This window comes from Rhinolophus sinicus, chromosome 3 (genome assembly GCF_057876585.1).
Source record: "Rhinolophus sinicus isolate RSI-liver-muscle chromosome 3, RSI-T2T, whole genome shotgun sequence".
Taxonomy (NCBI): domain Eukaryota; kingdom Metazoa; phylum Chordata; class Mammalia; order Chiroptera; family Rhinolophidae; genus Rhinolophus; species Rhinolophus sinicus.
Window position 1 is genome coordinate 171,271,329 of NC_142503.1, and position 17,754 is coordinate 171,289,082.

The 17,754-nt window shown below is 43.3% G+C and overlaps 2 long non-coding RNA genes across 4 annotated transcripts in view; one reads left to right on the forward strand and one right to left on the reverse strand.

Annotated features, from left to right (window-relative positions):
• Nucleotides 1-17,754, forward strand: part of LOC109448343 (uncharacterized) — a 96,250-nt gene that overhangs the window by 13,309 nt on the left and 65,187 nt on the right. For 2 of the 3 annotated variants that reach the window (XR_012494634.2, XR_002137501.3), the window contains exon 2: nt 5,632-5,711. This is a non-coding gene — a long non-coding RNA (uncharacterized LOC109448343). Of the gene's footprint in view, nt 1-5,631; nt 5,712-12,378; nt 12,517-17,754 lie in introns of those variants that run through there. The other variant, XR_016020896.1, reaches the window with a different exon arrangement.
• On the reverse strand, nt 3,529-12,271 carry LOC141570543 (uncharacterized). The gene is made up of 2 exons (XR_012494635.2): nt 12,132-12,271; nt 3,529-7,083 (listed from the first exon to the last, which is right to left on the reverse strand). It is a non-coding gene; the product is annotated as an uncharacterized LOC141570543 (long non-coding RNA).

Below are 17,754 nucleotides of genomic sequence, written 5' to 3' on the forward strand. Positions count from 1 at the left end.
CAATATATATTCACTGATTTGCCCTGAATCTCCAAGAGGAAAGATAGTTTAACCAAAATCACTACAATACTGAAAAATTTCATCACTTGCTCAGACTGCAGAAGGAGGAGAGGCCTGATTACCCCAGAAAAAGAAAGCGCAAATAATGGGAAAGTTGGCACTCTCCTTAGTTCAAGGCCATGAGAGGTCTCTGGTCTTCAAGTAATGAGTTGGAGACAAGAGGCTGGCAATGAGTTCCACCTGAATTTCCTACTGCCATTCCAAAGTGTGGATGTGAATAGCATATAACTTCGGTGTACTTGTTCTGTAGTCTGCTCTCGATAAACAGTAGCTTATTGGTGGGTAACCCAGGGCTGCCTCTGAGACTGCCAGACTCAGAAATTAAATATCAATGCAACAGATGTTTATTGTGTAGTTCAAAACGAGAGTGCTTCCAAGCAGCTTAGATTGTAAGCAGAGAAGAACCCAGGAATCTGGACAGGTGGTTTAGAAGGTTGGCCTTTGCATGTTGAAGATTTTTCTCTAGGATCTAGGCACAGGACCCCAAAACAAAGAGTAAGGAGAACCTGGGCTGCTAGATGGGAAAATATGTCTAGAAAAATGGAATACGCATCATTCCATACTAGTGATTTGATGATTAGTATAACCAAAACATGGACTTAGGTACCCTTGACCAGTGATAGTTTTAGGTGTAGGCATGTGACCCAGTGCTGGTCAAAATGAAATGAACCAATGCAAGAAGGTGGGAAGGGGAGAGGGAGGGAGGAAGTTTTCTGGGAAAAGTGAATAGTGATAAAATGTTCCTCAATTATTGTTATATTTCAGATATTGGACACCATTCGAATACTCTAGGCAGAAAATAATTTAATTTAGGAAATTAGGTGCTTAAAAATTCATGGATGGGCTAAAGGAGCACGTCCTAGGCTGTGTCTCCAGCAGAAACCACACAACACTGAAGGAATGTCAGTGAGGGTGGCCTGTGTCACAGTCAAGAAGCTGGGGGAAGCATGCCAAGAGCAGCTCCAGAACTAAACCACTTTACCTACATCCAGGGTTTAAGAAACCACCTCCAGGGACAGACTGTGCCTGTTTGATCGGCTTGGGGACTTCCTGCTTCTCTGTACGCAAGTAGCCACTGACGGGGCCCTGGGACTTATAACAGTGCTGTAAACATCCAGTGCCTCCATGACCATGTTTGCCAAGAAACAGCACATGAAACAAACCATAGCCTCCTTTCAAATCTTAAGAGGGTGCATCTGATGTTCTCTCTTTCATGTGTGAGGAGTTGTTAGTGCAAAACTCCTGTCCTCCCTCTATCCTGTCACACACTCCTTCCCAAGGAGACGGAGTGACATCTGATTGGTAAGTTTGGAAGAAGAAACTTGACATGCATGCACCAGTCCTCCACTCTTCTCTTTCTTTTGGAAGTAAGTTGCCCACAGGGATTGTTTTCTGTTTCACAATCCCAGGGACAAGCTTTCTCTTGCAGGGGAGGAGCATAGGTTTCCAGAGTTGCCTGTGATTGCCTGGGTAAATCAGCCTAATATTGGAGTTAAGTATTAGGGAGCTCACTTGCCTATAGTTACACTTGTTAATATCAGATTTTATCAGAAGTAAGGGTAATGTTTTGACCTCTAGATGCCAGCTTTTTCTTGTTTCTCTGTTGACTCAGGAAACTAGGAAACTAGGGCTTGAGAAATGGAATCAAACTCTCCTTGTGCTACTGGCTGATATCAGGTATGTGGTCTGTCATATGCCTCCTGTTGGTATAATTATCAACAGTTTTAAAAGCATTTCACACCTATATCTCATGTGATCACAACAACCTGTTGACAAAGGCAGGACAGGCTTTATTAGCTGAGAAGCTAAGGCTGTGACTATTAGTGTTTCCAACGATTTCTAGATCATGATACACATAGGAAATTGAAAAATATGATATGTATACATACATACATACATACATACATACATACATACATACATATCTCTATCTCTACCTCTATCTCTATATTTATATAATAGTATGGAAAAGGGATAAGGCACTGGCACCAGAGCTGATGAGCACAGAGATTCTGGCTGCCCTTGCCTGGTCACTCCAAGCATTGAGAAAGATCAATATCTTAATTCACCTGTAACCCATTCCTTGCCTAAGTTCTAGCTTAGAGAAGTCCACTAACTAGTTCAAGGCCACAAGGTTAATATATAGAAGATCCTCGGAGCTCAAATCCAAAGAAGCTCAAATATAGTCTGAGATGGGGGAAGTATTTGTTAACATCACAAGTCCTTACTATAGCTTACTGGGTCAGAGATGGTCCAGGGGACTGCTTCTCATTCCAGCCCCTATCTATTGAACCAATCTTTATCCAGAGTTGCAGTCTGCCTCCTAGCAAGTCTCTCCCTTTCTAAATCAGAGCAGACTTTTCTAGCTAGCTTCTGGAGAGGGGAGATGAGGTCTCCTTATGGGGTAGTCCTCTCATGATCTTGTCTAGCACTCCACCATGGAGTAACCAAGGCACTTCCCTGCTTCTGAATACAGGCAAAGCCCTCCTTTCCAGTGTGATCTTGACAGGAAATAGTTCATTTATTAAAAATACAGTGTAAATGGGTCACCATGTGAAATGTACCTTAAACATCTTATTTTATCTTAAAGCCTATACAAGTATGTTTGGGCACCATTTTTTAAAGGTAGGATCAAGGCTTTTTTGGGGGGATCAGGCTTCTATTAATTGGAGTTCTGCTTTATCAATCTTGTGTTAACCACACTCACAATTCACTTATTGTACAGATATTGATTGTGTTCCTACTACATGCCAGGCATATTCTGAGTGCTGGGTCTCCATACCCATGGCGCCTACATTCTGTAAGCTCCAGCTTGGGTTTCTTCAAAGTAGAATGAGAACTTTGACAAAAAGCAATCTGAGCACAGAATTATCCTAAGATATTTGTGATTTTTTTCCCCTCCAGTCTTTTTCATATGTCTTTCCCACACCAATTCAATAGCATTTTTGTGTCTGTGTGACTTGTGCTTATCAAGCCATTCCAAAGCATACAACATCTGTTTTCATAGGAATAAGAACTCTTTTTTGCACTCGTACCATGTTTCCCCGAAAATAAGACCTAACTGGAAAATAAGCCTTAGTGTGATTTTTCAGGATGACATCCCCTGAACATAAGCCCTAATGCGTCTTTTGGAGCAAAAATTAATATAATACCCAGTCTTGTTTTGGGGGAAACACAGTATTTCATTTACTTTCACAATAATTAAATTACATAATCAGAATTGCAAGTACAACAGGCAGAAATGGGTTTGGGAACAAATAGCATTGACTTCTTGTGAGCACTCAACTCCATCTGTGGGAACAGAAGTACCCAAGAGTACCGCTACTAATTGAGTCTCTGGCCTGCCATGGGCACTAGTGGGTTTTCTAGAGGAAAAGCATCATGGACCAGGTGACTTGGTTAGGTGGAGATCCGTTGTAAGAGCTTCTGTCACAGTGACTCACCTATCTGCTACAGAACAAATACATATTGGACTTTGAGAGTGGCTTATTCCACTCTTTTATTGAAGTACTTATTCCATTATTTGAGTACTTATTCCAAAGCTTTACAAAAGTGGGGAAATAAGGAGTTGTACCTTTGTTTGCTATGTTTTGCTTTTTATAAAATTCATAAAGAGGAAAATATGCCTCTGTGGTGACGTTTGCATTACATCTTATGTGGATGTTTCTCCTTTTCTCCACAATACTCCGTATATGTCTCCCAGTCAGAGGCCCTAACACGTTCCTCGAGCAGACAGACCACTTCTTCCTTCAGGATGATGCAGCCCCAGCCCCATCCTTTCTTGTGCCTGACAAAATCCTGTCCCTCTGGCACCAGCTGGGTATCAGTGCATTTTCCCTTCTCTCAGGCTTCCATGGGCTCTGCAGCTGGGAAGAGATAAACTCTGGTATGTGGATGGGGATAAAGGAGGAGCATCAGAAGACTGACCTCTTTCCATCTGAAGGCAAATATAAATCACCACAACAGAAATGTAGATTTCTTCAGAAAACAACACAGTTGGTCTTCTTTATTTTTCATGAAAAATGCATATTTCTCATATTCTTATGACTCGGCCTGATTTCCTGGCCTGGATTTCACAACAAAGAGCCTCCCCTCTCCACCAGTTAACTGAAAATGTCCCTTCCAGAGCCATTCAAGACAGATGATATTGTGTTCAAATAGTAGATCTCTGATGTCCCAGTTTTTCCCCATAATAGAGGTGGAGTTTTCAGTTCATCCTCTACAGCAAAGTACGTGCTACATGGGAGAGCCTGCTGCCCTCCCATTTGTAAAGGGATAGAAGAGAATATGTGCCTGTATATCCTCACAACAGCACACCAAAAAGAGAACGCATATTAAAAACAAATACACAATAACAATGATAAGAAGTCAACAATGAATATGGGTCAGTGTTTCCGAGTGCTCCTAAGGTGACAGTGAGATGACAGAGATCATTTAATTCAACCTGCTCATGTTACAAATACAGAAACTGAGACATTTGGGTGAGATGACTTGCAGAAGACAGAGCTAGCCACAGGCAAAGCTGGGTGTGACATTTAGTCATTTGTTGCATTTAGTATACCTGCTGTTCTCAAAGTGTGGTCCATAGAGCCCTGAGGATCCCTGTGACACTTTTGAGGTGTTCATGAAGTTAAAACTATTTTCATAATAATACTATCATGTTTTTTTTGCTTTTTTCATTTTCATTTTTTGCTTTTTGACATTTTCACTGAAGGTGGAAAATAAATGGTGGGTAAACCTTTTTTAGCATCTGAGCAGGAATCAAGGCGGCCACCAAGCTGTACTAGTCATAGCCACACACCTGCAGTAAAAAACAAATGCCAGTTTCATTTAAGAATGTCCTTGATGAAGCAGTGAAAATGATTAATTTTATCAAATATTGACACTTTTCAAAATATTCTGTGTAACAAAATGGGGAATATGCATAAAGAACTTTTACTGCATTCCAAAGTATAATAGGTATCTCTAGGAAAAGTATTTAGGCAACGGAGCTGTGAGAGTTGAACTAGCTGTTTTTTTTCATGGAATATCTTTTTTTTTCTTTTTGCTTTTTCAGACTGGGTATTTGGCAGCCTTTTTCTCAAAATGAACAAAGGGAGCCTGTCACTTCAAGGAAAACAATTGATAATATTTGTTGTCAATGATAAAATTTGAGCTTCTAAGTGAAAATTAGAAGTTTTGAAAATTTGTATCTTCTACTATGGAGCTTGACAGCTTCCCAATACTCAAAAACTTTTCTAATGAGATTGATGGTGATCTAAATGAATGTAATTTTTTTTATATTGTATAATGAAATGTGTCAAAATTTTGGAATATCTGCGTAACTCAATAAACCAGTATTTTTCCAATGACCAATGCATGGTATTACAAAATCATACATAGGTAAAAGATCCATTCAAAGCATACAGTAAACCAAAGGACTTGAATGTAACAGAACACAAAAATTCATTGATATGCTTTCAGATTCCACATTGCAACTAACCTTTAGAAGTATGTTACATTTTAGTGCAGTATCAAAAAGAATATCTACAATTATTTTAAAAGACTATTAAATACTCTTTGTTTTTCCAGCTACATGTCTTATAAAGCCGGATTGTCTTCATAGACTTCAACCAAAACAACATATTGCAACATATTGACTGCAGAAGCAGGTATGAGAATCCAGTCATCTTCTATTAACCCAGACATTTAAAAAATTTGCAAAAATATGAAACAATGTCACTCTTCTCACTAATTTTTTGGTTTGTTTTGGAAGATATATTTTTTTCAATGAAAGTATGTTAGTTATGTTAACGTGTAATGGGTTTATTATTTTTTAATTAATTAATAAACATTTTAGATTTTATACTGATAGACATAATTTATATAAATTTTAAGAGTATAAAGTGGTCCTCAGACTCAAAAATTTGAGAACCACTGCATTACACCATTCTGCCTTCCAGAAAGCAGACTGGAATGAGGTACTGCTCTTCCCTTCACCCAAATAACCCAAAGAAGCTAATACTGCTACCATTTCATTTTTAAAGCTAACCCATCCTCTTCCTCCAAAATTGTTAAGATGTCAAGAAAACTGTAGAACTGCAGATTCCTGAAATCATAGTTCCCAAAACAAAGATAGAAGGCAAAAGAGCAAGTAATAACAGCTTCTCCAGAGCCATGCAAGGCCGACCAAGGATCCCATCCCCTCCTGGCACCCTGGCAGGAGTTACCTATTTCTTTTTGCTCTGTTGGCCTCACCTCACACCCAATCCACTCACTCCCACCTACTAAGTCTCACCCCACTGCCTCCTAGACTGCTATCGTTCTCTGGGGCCTCAAAACATAAGCGGCCTTATGAAAGTTTTGGGCTGGTCCCCACCCCCTAGACTCCTTGCTTTCTGAGCCCCCTCTGGGGTTCGAGTGCAGAGAAGGGTACTTTCCAACTGTGCCTCCACAAGCCCCCAGTTCCCAGGCTTAGGGCTGAGATGAAAAGAGAAGGCCGTGTTTCTGTACTGAAAAGGAAATGTAAATCTCTCACAGGCCACATGTCAGAAGGTGCCAGGAGACCATTTCCCTGTTAGTAAACAGGGTGGCCTGGGCCATCTTTTTCTTCTTTAATAACCTATGGGGCACCTATTGATTGCACATGCTGGTTCTTCATAAATTAGAACAGGGATGCCTTCCGGTTGTTCTGGAGCTGCGTGGATGGTGAAATTGGCTTCATGCTCCTGGAGCAGAGTGCATCGCACAACATAAACATGAAGAATAAGTATCATCAGGCACTGAGAACGCACAGGAAACAACTCTGGCGGCCGTGGAGGCTTCTGGGCATATTGCAGACTTTAATTAGGCAGTTTCTTGCACTTACTCGCACTGGGAGACAGACAGAAATGCTGATCTCAGGCCTCTCGCTGCAGTACTCTCTTCTTTCAAATGGGAGGGAGATAAGCTCCAGTGGGCAGGAGATGGGCCTGCTCCCATCTCTATCCCCTCACCAGGGCAGACGCCAGCAAGTAGGAAGGAATGTTCATCTCTTGAGCTCTGCTGGAAAGAGCACTGAGTTAGGAATCAAAAGATGCTTTCTAACCTCCAGCTTCAACCACTTACAGCTATATGATCTTGGTCAAGTCCCCTAATTTCTCTGAATCTCAGCATCTCACCTGGAAAGTGGGGGAAGTAATAATAACCTAGTTGGTTGTGAGGTTTGAGGAAAACAAGGCCTGCCAGGTGACCTGTATGCTCTCAGTCGGTACTTGCTGAAACTGAATTCATATTAAGTGAAAGGACATGGAGTCAGGCATAGGTCTGAAACTGTTTCTTGCTCTCACCTCCAAAATCTGGCATCAGGAACTTTCTACCACTACCTGTAGCTTATACCTGTGCTTTAAGCAAGAAGTGAGGCCGCGGAATGCATAGCTCGATACATTGGAAATGTTTCTCTCATCTCTTCTGTCTTGCTGTGCCCCTCCTGACCTGGCTTTGGAATTTAAAATTCATTTCTCAGGGAATGTCTCTAAAGTGGATAGTAACACAGAAAAACATGCTAATGTAACTTCCATTCTACTAAAAAAGTTTGGCGCCCGCATGCCCACACTTGGCAGAACCTTCAGAGTTTCTCCAACTTTAACAGGCCTTGGGCAACTGGGACCACTTATGCTTTCCTAAAGTAAGGAGCCCTGTCCCCATGCTTCCATCCTGGCGCCTTTGCCATTGCTAATTAAAGTGGAGCAGATGGACAATGTGGATAGCCATATTTGTCTACCCTTTACCCTGGTCCTGGAAATGATATCTGCTGCTCTGGGATGAAGTGTGTAGTGGGTTGAGTGGTGGCCCCCCAAGAAGTACGTTCATATCCCAGAACCTGTGAATGTGGCTTTACTTGGAAAACGGGTCTGTGTAGATGTAATTACATGAAGGATGTTGAGATAACATTATCCTAGGTTATCCTGTTGGGCCCTAAATCCAATACAAAGTGTCCTTATAAGAGATGAGAGGAGAGAATACAGACACAGAGGAGAAGTCCATGTGAAGATGAAAGCAAAGTGACACAGTCACAAGCCCAGGGACTCTTGGGCCACCAGAAGCTGAAAGAGGCAAGGAAGTATTATCTACTAAAGCTTGTGGAGGGAGTGTGACCCTGATTGTCACGTCCTGCATTACAAAAGTTGTGGGGAGTGAGGAGGGCAACGCAGGGTTAAGAAATACAGTAGCCAAGAATTGTGTGCAAGCAGGGCCAAGGGACTCCAGCCTCAAGGGCGGAGCGCCCCAAATTGGGTCAACGCATAGCTTTTATTAGTCAGGTGAGGAAGTAAAGGAAGTGAGGCTTGTCAATCTCAAGATCTGTGAATCCCATACATTATAATAGGAAATTGATTCAAATTAATCACCCTTGCCTGCAGGCAGTGGAACCATAAGTCTCAGGATGTATGTGCTTCCCCAAGGGACAAAACCTTTATGCATATGAATAGATGGAGAGCACATCGAGTCTCTTCCCCTGCAGGTTGTGGGAAGGATTGCAGCCACAGAGGCAGAGGCTCTCCTTAGCCGGGGGAAGGTGGGGTGCTGTGCCCACCTCTATCAACCCCACGAGTTCCACAGATGGTCCCCACATGGCTGTGTCTGGCTTGGGTTGCCCCCCACCCGTGGGGGCTCTTACCCGTCATTGGCTAACCAGCCATCTTTTGGGGCCTAACAGGGAGACATAAGGTGCAAGCACAAAGGTGAAGCAAAGTCCCTGAAAGGATCTGTCTCACAGACTCTCCTTTCTTTAGGGGCAGGTACGAGGAGACAGATGGAGGCTGCTGCGTGGCAACACCTGATGACACTTTGATTTTAGACTCTGGCCTCCAGAACTATGAGGGAATACATTTCTGTTGTTTAAGGTATCCCGTTCGTGGTAATTTGTTATGGCAGCCCTAGGAATCTACTACAGGTGTGCTTCCAGAGGATGGATCCCAGCTTAGGTTCATCTTCCACAGGAGAGATTTTCTCCTAAAGGAGAATCTGCCTGAGCAGTAGCCTCCACCAGCCCGGTCAGCAACCAAATCTCAGGGAATCCAAACATCCAGACGGGGCTGTGGCCAGAGATCTGCCCTGGAGAAAGCACCCTGGGGTGCTTTCAGTAGCCATCAGTGGGCAAGGCACAGGGGAAATGGCCTGCATTTTGGAACTAGACACACTCGGTTTCAAACTCAACTCCACTACAGGCTCTGGGACTTCAGAGAAACCACTTGCCCTCTCCATGCTTCAAGTTGCTCATCTATAAAATGAGGATAATGCCTATCTTGCATATTTTTGGGACCCTTTTAAAGTAAAAGGATGTCAAGTTTGAAATCCAAAATTAGGAGTGGGGCCTTGAAAGGGCCCTGTGCAAATGAGGGGCCCTGAGGCTGAAACTAAGCCTACTTCTGTTCACAGGGTGTTCTGAGGTTTATAGATAAAAACATGAAGCCCTAGGCAGTGCCTGCCTTCTGGTGGGTGCTCTGTAAGAGGTAAAGCTGTCTGGATGAAGACTCTAACACTGAAGTATTTACTGAAAGGTACATAGATATGTTTGCAATGCATAGAATAATGTCTGGTAGGATACATTCCATGGCAGGTTGCTAGTTGTTGCCTTGACATCCATTTTCCCCTTTCTTTTCCGCAACAAAAAATTGACTTTTTGGAGGCATGGCTATGTACAGCTCAAGCCCAGCACCCCAAGCATTTCTTGCGGTGAGGTGTGGTCCTAAGACTAAGTTCTGGCCAAAGAAGTATAAGCAAGGAGGTGTAAGAGACTTCTCTAAAATCTTCCTATGAGTTGAATTTAGTCTTCCCAAAATTCATATGTTGAAGTAATCCCCATCAGAATATGCCCTTTTTTGGAAATAGGGTACTTATGGATGTAATTAGTTAAGATAAGGTCATTGGGGTGGGCCATAATACAATATGAATGGTGTCCTCATCAAAAGGGAAAATTTGAACACATACCACACACACACACACACACACACACACACACACACGGAGAACCCCACGTGAAGATCAAGGCAGAGAATGCGCTAGTGCTTGTGCAAGCTAAGGAACATCAAAAATTTCCAGCAAATTGCCAGGAGAAAGGAGAGAGACATGGAACAGAGATTTTTTTTCCTTACAGCCCTCAGAAGAAACTAAGGTGGCTGATACTTTGATTTCAGACTTTTAGCTTCCAGAACTGTGAAACAATAAATGAATTTCTGTTGTGTAAGCCACTCAGTTTGTGGTACTTTGTTATAGCAGACCTAGCCAACTCATACAGAGAGATATGCCCTCTTCACCACTTTTTCATCCTGCTGCCTGGAATGCAGATAAGAAGGCTGATCCTCTGTTAGCCATTTTGGTCGGTGAGGATGAGGGCCATATTCACAGATGGTAGAGCAGAGACCTGGAAGGAGGCTGGGACCCTTTAAGAGCTGCCACACTAGCCCTGGACTGCCTACTTGGGATTGTTTTCCTGAAAATTAAGTAAACTTGAAGATTTTGTTGTTCCTGTTTTGTTCATTTTTTTTGAAACATGTAGTTGAACATATTCTTGATTGATACACAATTTTGATAAATTAGTTATTCTTTGGGGAGAGGACTAGGATTGGAATACCAGTGATAAGGGAATTTCAGCTTTATCTGTAATGTTTCAAGTTTGACATCAAGAATTTATTCATGTAGTTTTTGTAACAAAAATAAATTTATTTTATAATAAATTACAAGAGAAAAAGGAGAGATAAGAACTTATACATTAAAAAAGACGTAAGAAATATATCAACAAATTGCAATGGATGAATCTTGATTTAAGCAAAAAAATTTTTTTTAAATTTATGAGGTAATCAGGGAAATTTTAATGTTAACTGGATATTTGATACTATGGAATTATTGTTAATTTTTATGTATGCTAATAATATTGTAGTTATACATTTTAAAGAACGCTTGTCTTTTAGACTCGAAAACATGTTTTTCAACCTCAGCACTATTGTTATTTTGGGCCAAATAATTGTTGTGGGGTGCTCTTTTGTGCATTGTAGAATGTTTAGCAGCATCCCTGTATTATACCCACTGGGACGCCAGAGGCACCCCCTCCCTCCCATACACACACAGACACACAAATTGTGACAATCAATAATGTCTCCAGAGATAGCCAGATGTCTCCTTGGGGGCAAAATTATCCTGGGTTGAGAAGTACTGCTCTAAAATTTAGAGAAATTTTGGGGCAATTTACTGGAATATTTATAGGTGAAATGATTTCATGTTTGGGTTTAGCTTCAAATTAATCCAGGTGAGGGGAGTGGGTAAAGTGTTCCGTAATGAAAAGTTTAAAATACGGTACATCAAAAAAATTTGAGGGAGGCCGGATGGCTCAGTAGGTTAGAGCGCGAGCTCTGACCAACAAGGTTGCCGGTTCAAGTGCGTTTAGATTGAAGGACAACAACCTGACTTGGAGCTGATGGGCCCTGGAAAAACAGACTGTTCCCCAATAAAATTTTACCCAGAAAGATATACCCAAATTCAAAACAAAAACATTTTTTTTGTAAAGTCTGTTTGGACTTCTCTTTTTTTCAATATGGTGGACTCATTCTAAAATATTTTCTCACTATAAAATCTGTATATACTAAATAAAATATAGTAAGTATTTACTTTCCATGGTCCAAGATCTTGTCTCATGCATCCTCCGTAACCATTAAGCTCTAGGCTCTAGGTTCCAGATCTGACTGTGGGCTGGGCAGACCCTCTCTCCCACATCACTAACTCCCACATCACTAACTCAGCTCCAGCCTCACATCCTTAGCCAGAGGCTCCTCTTGGGCCTTTTTCAGTTGCCTGGTGACCTAACTCCTGAGGCACGCCTCCCAGCTCTTTCTCCTCCCCCAGTCGCCAAGCTCCAGCCAGCTTCACTGGGTCCTTGCCTTGCTCATCCCTCAGAGTCCATTAGCTTCCTGCTGACTATTTGCAGAAGCCTTGTGTCCTGGCAGAGCACCAGGCCATCCCACTCCCTTTAAACACACACCACACTTGCATCCACATTCTCTACCAGCTGCTGCACTTGGCCACCTGCTCAGGATACTCTAAACCTCCATGGTGCTCACCTGGGCATCTCTGACTTTCAGGCCCACCTGGTCCTCCCAAGGCCCTGAGCCTTCAGCAGTTTAGTCAGGTGTCCCTCATGACATGGGCTATGAGGTATCACCCAAGTCCACCAGGGGTCAGTCGGAGTATAGGTCGGAGGAGGGGCTTCTGAGCTGGAGGCAGCTGAGGGTTGAAAGTTCTCTGCTGAGGGGCCTCAGTGGGGGCTGCAGGCTCAGCTCCCAGCACGAGGTCTGAGGGGCAGTCGGCTCTGGTCCTGAGGTGCCGAGGGAGTCCGAGGACGGCTGAGATGCCCCCATCAGTGCCGGAGGCAGGTGCAAGCGGCTTGGGGACAGAGTCAACCAGGATTGCAGACAGTCTTTGGACAGCACAGCAGAGCAATGTGGGGTAAGACGGGTCTGGCTATTTTTAGACGGACGCTGTTGCAACCACAATGACAGTTTCCAGAGGTGGGTGGTATGTATGTGGTAGAAGGATCTTTGAGGTGAGGGGGTGGCAGGCGCTTGAGCAACACCACTTCCTCTACCTTTCTGAGTGTACCTCCTCAGGCCACCAATCCTGGGTCGGCCTCATTGTTCTGCCCCTTAAAGCAGTAGAATGAGTTGAAATCTGGCCGCCTACTTGCCAAGGACACGGTCATGGTCGCTGGTGAGTTTCCAGTGCTTTGAGAGCTACGGTAGGACTCAACATGAGCAGCCATGTCCCTCCTCCTCATAGAAACTGAATAATGGGTGGGTTTACAATAGCACTTAGGAGTCGGAGAGCCATGGGTTCAAATCTCGGATCCTCCATGTATTATTAGTTGGGTGAAACAGTGGACGAGGTAGTCAACATCTCTGTGCCTCACCTTACCCATATGTGAAATGAGGATAAGCCTGCCTACTTCATAAGGTTGTTGTGTGAGTATTAAATGAGTTACATATATATGCACACACATAATAAATTTTAAACACACACATCATGCAGAAGCACGACAAAAAGCGTAGTATGACCTCTCAATTGTTTTCCAACTCCTGTTGTTAATGAAGCTCCTTTCACATCTGAGAGGTAGGGGATTGTTCTCAGTCTACACCGAGGCTCTTCTTTCCCCCACGACCTCAGTCGATACCTACTTGTGATATTATAGGGTCAATAATACTGCCTGTGCCCCTGGCCACAGATGTCTATAACACCTACAGTTTATTGAAAGCCTGCTCATAGAGACAAAGACCTTTTTTAAAAAGAGAAATTTATTGGGGTGACAATGGTTAGTAAAATTACATAGGTTTCAAGTGTATAATTCTATAAAGCATCATCTGCATATCACATTGTGTGCTCACAACCCAGAGTCAGTTCAAAGACGCTGTTAATCCTCAAGTCCTGCTGTCAAGCAAGTGAAGTAGACCCAGAAAAGGGAGATTGCTGACTGGTAAGGGGGAACAGTGGAAAGCCATTTAAGTTGGAGCAAAAGCATCATTGAAATAATCAAATATAGGCACAATAGGATGAAATGTTTTTAAAATGGAGACCTGTTGGTTACTCAGAGGTGTTTGGGATTAGGACTCAGTGAACATGATGCTCCCAGCCTTTGGTTGTGGACACCTGTTGTTTTGCTTACCCACCACCCCTCCCCCATCCTCAGTACCAATGGTCCTTTGGGTACCATCTATCTTCCACTCTCTTTTCATTTAGTTCAGGGGGGGATGACCTCACACTTTCCTACCCCCAGCTCCAGGGTGGGGATGTGATCCAGGCCTGGCTAACCACAGTTCTAGTGATTGGTTGAGGAATAAGTCCTTTGTCCAGCGAGAGTCCAATGAGAGTCAGTGTTGGGACCTTTGCTGAAACAGGTGCTCTTTTCCACTAGAGTTGCTAAACTGAGAAGATATAATCTGAAGCCAGTGGTGGCCATCTTTGTTTGCCACTGCATGGGCAGAGCCTGCCTGAGAATAATGACAACAGAGAGAAAAAGCGGATCTGAGAAGTGGAGCTACATAAATTTTTTGTTGCCCTTGCTGATCATCTGGAACGAGCTATTCCTAAAGGTGCAGTTTTAAACTACATGAGCTAACTTGTTACCTTTTCAAAGATGGCTTGAATTGGGTTTTTGTTAATGGCAACCAAAGGGGTTTTAACTAATTCATCTTTCTATTTATTTTTTATTTTGATGAAAAATTTGCAATTTTTACATTGTGGCATAAAAACAGAAGTCTGACATGTTTGACAACATATTTTTAACAGTTCTATCTGTTTCTGGCAAGGACATGCTGCTGGGAAGTTGTGGGCACACCTCCCCTCTGTCCGTCCCCTTCTTTTCTAAGTACACTGTCGTGCGGGGCGGCCTGCAGGGTCTCTGCTCCCGCTCCCCACATAAGAACGCAGGATGTGGTGCGGCCAAAAAGGAACACCCACGGAGCCATAGGTAGGGGAGTCATACCACTATGGTCTCACTGGAGGCTGGGTTCACACGACATGTGACCTGCTGTCCACTTTGCTGCCAACTGACCGACTCTCCTCGACTCCCCAACATAGCCGCAGCAGTTATATTAGTGGCCAATGGCTCAATGGTTACAGCTGACGGCCGCCTACTACCCGAGCCAGCACCTTTCCACATGAAGCCGAGAGCCTGGAAACTGCTCTCTGGGGCTCTGTCCCCACATACACTTTTATTCAGAGCTACATAAACATCTGCTAATAATTTTAGGATGATGCCAATCAGAACTGTACTCCAAGATTGTAGCAGTCCTGAGTAGATCAGAGTAGGGAGAGACGAGGAAAAAAGAATACTCGGGAGGCCGCTATAATAATTCAAATGAGAAGTAATAAGGATCTTTATAAGGCGGTAGCCACAAAAATGGAAAGGAGAGACCCTGAGGAGGTGGGATTATCATGGTTTGGCAACAGATTAGAGGGTAAAGGAGCCAAAATAAAGGAGCTTTGTGTCTTCATCTAAAAAGCTCCATGGGTCCTGACCCCCTCACCCCTGCACCCTGCTCTGGCCCATACTTAACGCCCCCTGCTCATTCTCTTGTCCAGCCTCCCTAGCTACACTGGCCTTCACACTCATGGTGCTTATGCTTGGGTTGCTTCCTCCAGAGAGCCCCCTAGTTCATTCCCTCACTTCTTTCAGGTCTCTGCTTAGATGGTATCACATCAGAAAGGCTTCCCTGAACTCCCCCTCTAACTGTTATTGAGACCCCCATCCCAACACTCCTTATACCTGCTTAATTTTTCTGCATAGTACTGAATCCCTCATCAACTATGTATATATTTTTTTCCTGTCTCCCTTGACTAGAATGCATGCTCCATGAAGGCAGTGAGTTCTGTTCACCGCTGAGTCCCCGGACTCTAGGACACACTGAGGCACAGAGCAAGTATTCAATAAATATAAATAGATAAATCTGGAACGACGAGGACAGTGATGTGGCATTGATGAAAACAGAAACCCTGGAAGATGAGTGTGGCCAGGGTTAGTGAACTGGAGGAATGAGGTGGTGAGTCAATTTAGAGCCCATGGAATTTAAGATTAGATCTGCAAACGGCACTGTCAGGCTGGTGGTTGAAGTGCTGGTCTGGTGCTCAGGAGAAGCCAGAGGTGGGGATTTTGTGGAGAATTATGCATCAAAGGCTGGTGGAAGCCCTGGACTTCCTAGATCCCTTGGGAGCCAACAGGGAGGGAGAGAAAAAGAAACTCCGGGAAAGTCCTGGTTTGCACAGGACTTTCTTGGTTTAAAAACTAAAAGTCTAGCTTGGGAACCTCCTCAGTCTCAGCAAACTGAGATGGTTGTTAACCCTAAGAAGGCCCTTCCACTGAAGTAGAAGGAGAGGCAGGACTGGTTGGAAAAGAAAGATGACAAGCAGCCTGGAGCTTCCTCCCAGAACCCAAGGAAGAGGAGGGCTCTGGTAAAGAGGGGTTTTCCTCCTTCTCTCCTCCCCTAAGACTGGTTTGGTTCCACCTTTCTGAGCCCAGGAAGGCTGAATTACCTCTGAGATACCTCCACCCTACTTCCCAGGAGCACTTTATGGCTTCCTAGCAAGCTAAGTAATTACGGTTGGTTCCATGGCTGGAGCGCCAGGTCAGACCAACTGGAGAAGCTATGAACCCTTAAATTCAGGTGTCTGGGGGTTTAAGCGGTGACCTGGGTAAGGCGTTTTCAGTCGGTGATCATTTTCTGCATGTCCCAAGGTGTAGTTTAAGAGGGTAAACAGCTCTGCATTTGCCTAGTCACTGTGGCTAAGCAAACAGGAAGCTGCCTCTCCTCTTGTAAACAACACCAGCCAAGATTAGTAGCACTTATAAGGTGCCAGCTCTTAGCAGGGGCACTGAGTTATGCTCAGGACTAACTTCTAGGAGAGGAAAATGGTGCCAGATACATAGAAATACAAAAGAACCCTAAGAGACACTTCACACTTCTTTCTGAACTTGGTAGTGAAGTGAGTCCTGAACCAGGTTTTTGGAGCCTTAGTGATTGTGAAGAGCAAGTGAGATAATATATTAGAAAGTACCTTAAGTTGTATAATTTAATGACACAGCATTGTGTAATTACTTTAGATAATTGCATAAATACGAGGTCTTATCACTGGGACTTGTTTAAAATCAAGGAACTATCAATATGTGATCTATAAAAAACATAGTCCTGTCCTCAAAGAACTTTTATGGTTTACTTTAGAGGCAGGACGTATACCAAGCTTATGACACAAACTTAACTATATTTATTAAGCAATATATAAGGACGTAGAAATAAATGTTGTCAGCTCCCTGACTCTCTCCCTCCCTCCCAGCTCCCTGACCTACAAGACACATATTCATCATCCTGAAGAACATGGAGAAAGGTGCCCTGATTCATCCAGGCCAGAGCACAGCAGTGTTTCCAGCCACCTTTTCGATACCCACAGACCTGTTCAGGGAAGAACGGGCCAGTAATGTGGCAAGCCTGAGTTTAAATACACTGTGTAGAAATTTAATTCAGTGAATATTTATAGGCCATCTGCTTGAGGCCGGATGCTACATTAGGCCCTGTGGGGACCTAAAAGAAAGTCCCTGCCCTGTTCTCACTGGTGTGAAAAAACTAAGGTCTCCAAAATGAGGTCCCATATTATTAAGTGTCACTGTTGTAACTACAACAAAATTATAGAAAAGCGAAACGTTAACATTTTAAGCAGACTTTATATTTGATGGTGGCTGGGCCATGAACTGGACAGACTGTCAAGACAGAAAGAAACCTGATGAGTCAGGGTGTAATAGAATGAATGAGTATGGCATTTGGGAAATGACTGGTAAGACTTTCTGCCAATATACAGCTTGAGAAGGAAGGGGAGATGTTTCATGATTCATTTAAAAATGTGGATTGCTTTTAGTGGTATAAAAAGAATCCATGGCTCTTAAGAAGTTAAAGGACTTAAATAGAGAAAACTCCAATGCTAGGACTTGAGCAGATAACCTGGCACTTAGGCATTTTAAACCCCATATTTCTGGAATAGGAAGGCCCATTGTGCTTGGAAGAGGCACCCGCAACTGATTGTCATGCCTTTATAAGTATTCATCAGGATAGGCGAGGTTATGCTGTGGTAACAATGAACCTCTAGACCGCAGTGTCTTGATACAATAAACATGTATGTCTTCCTCATGCTACACGTCCAACACGG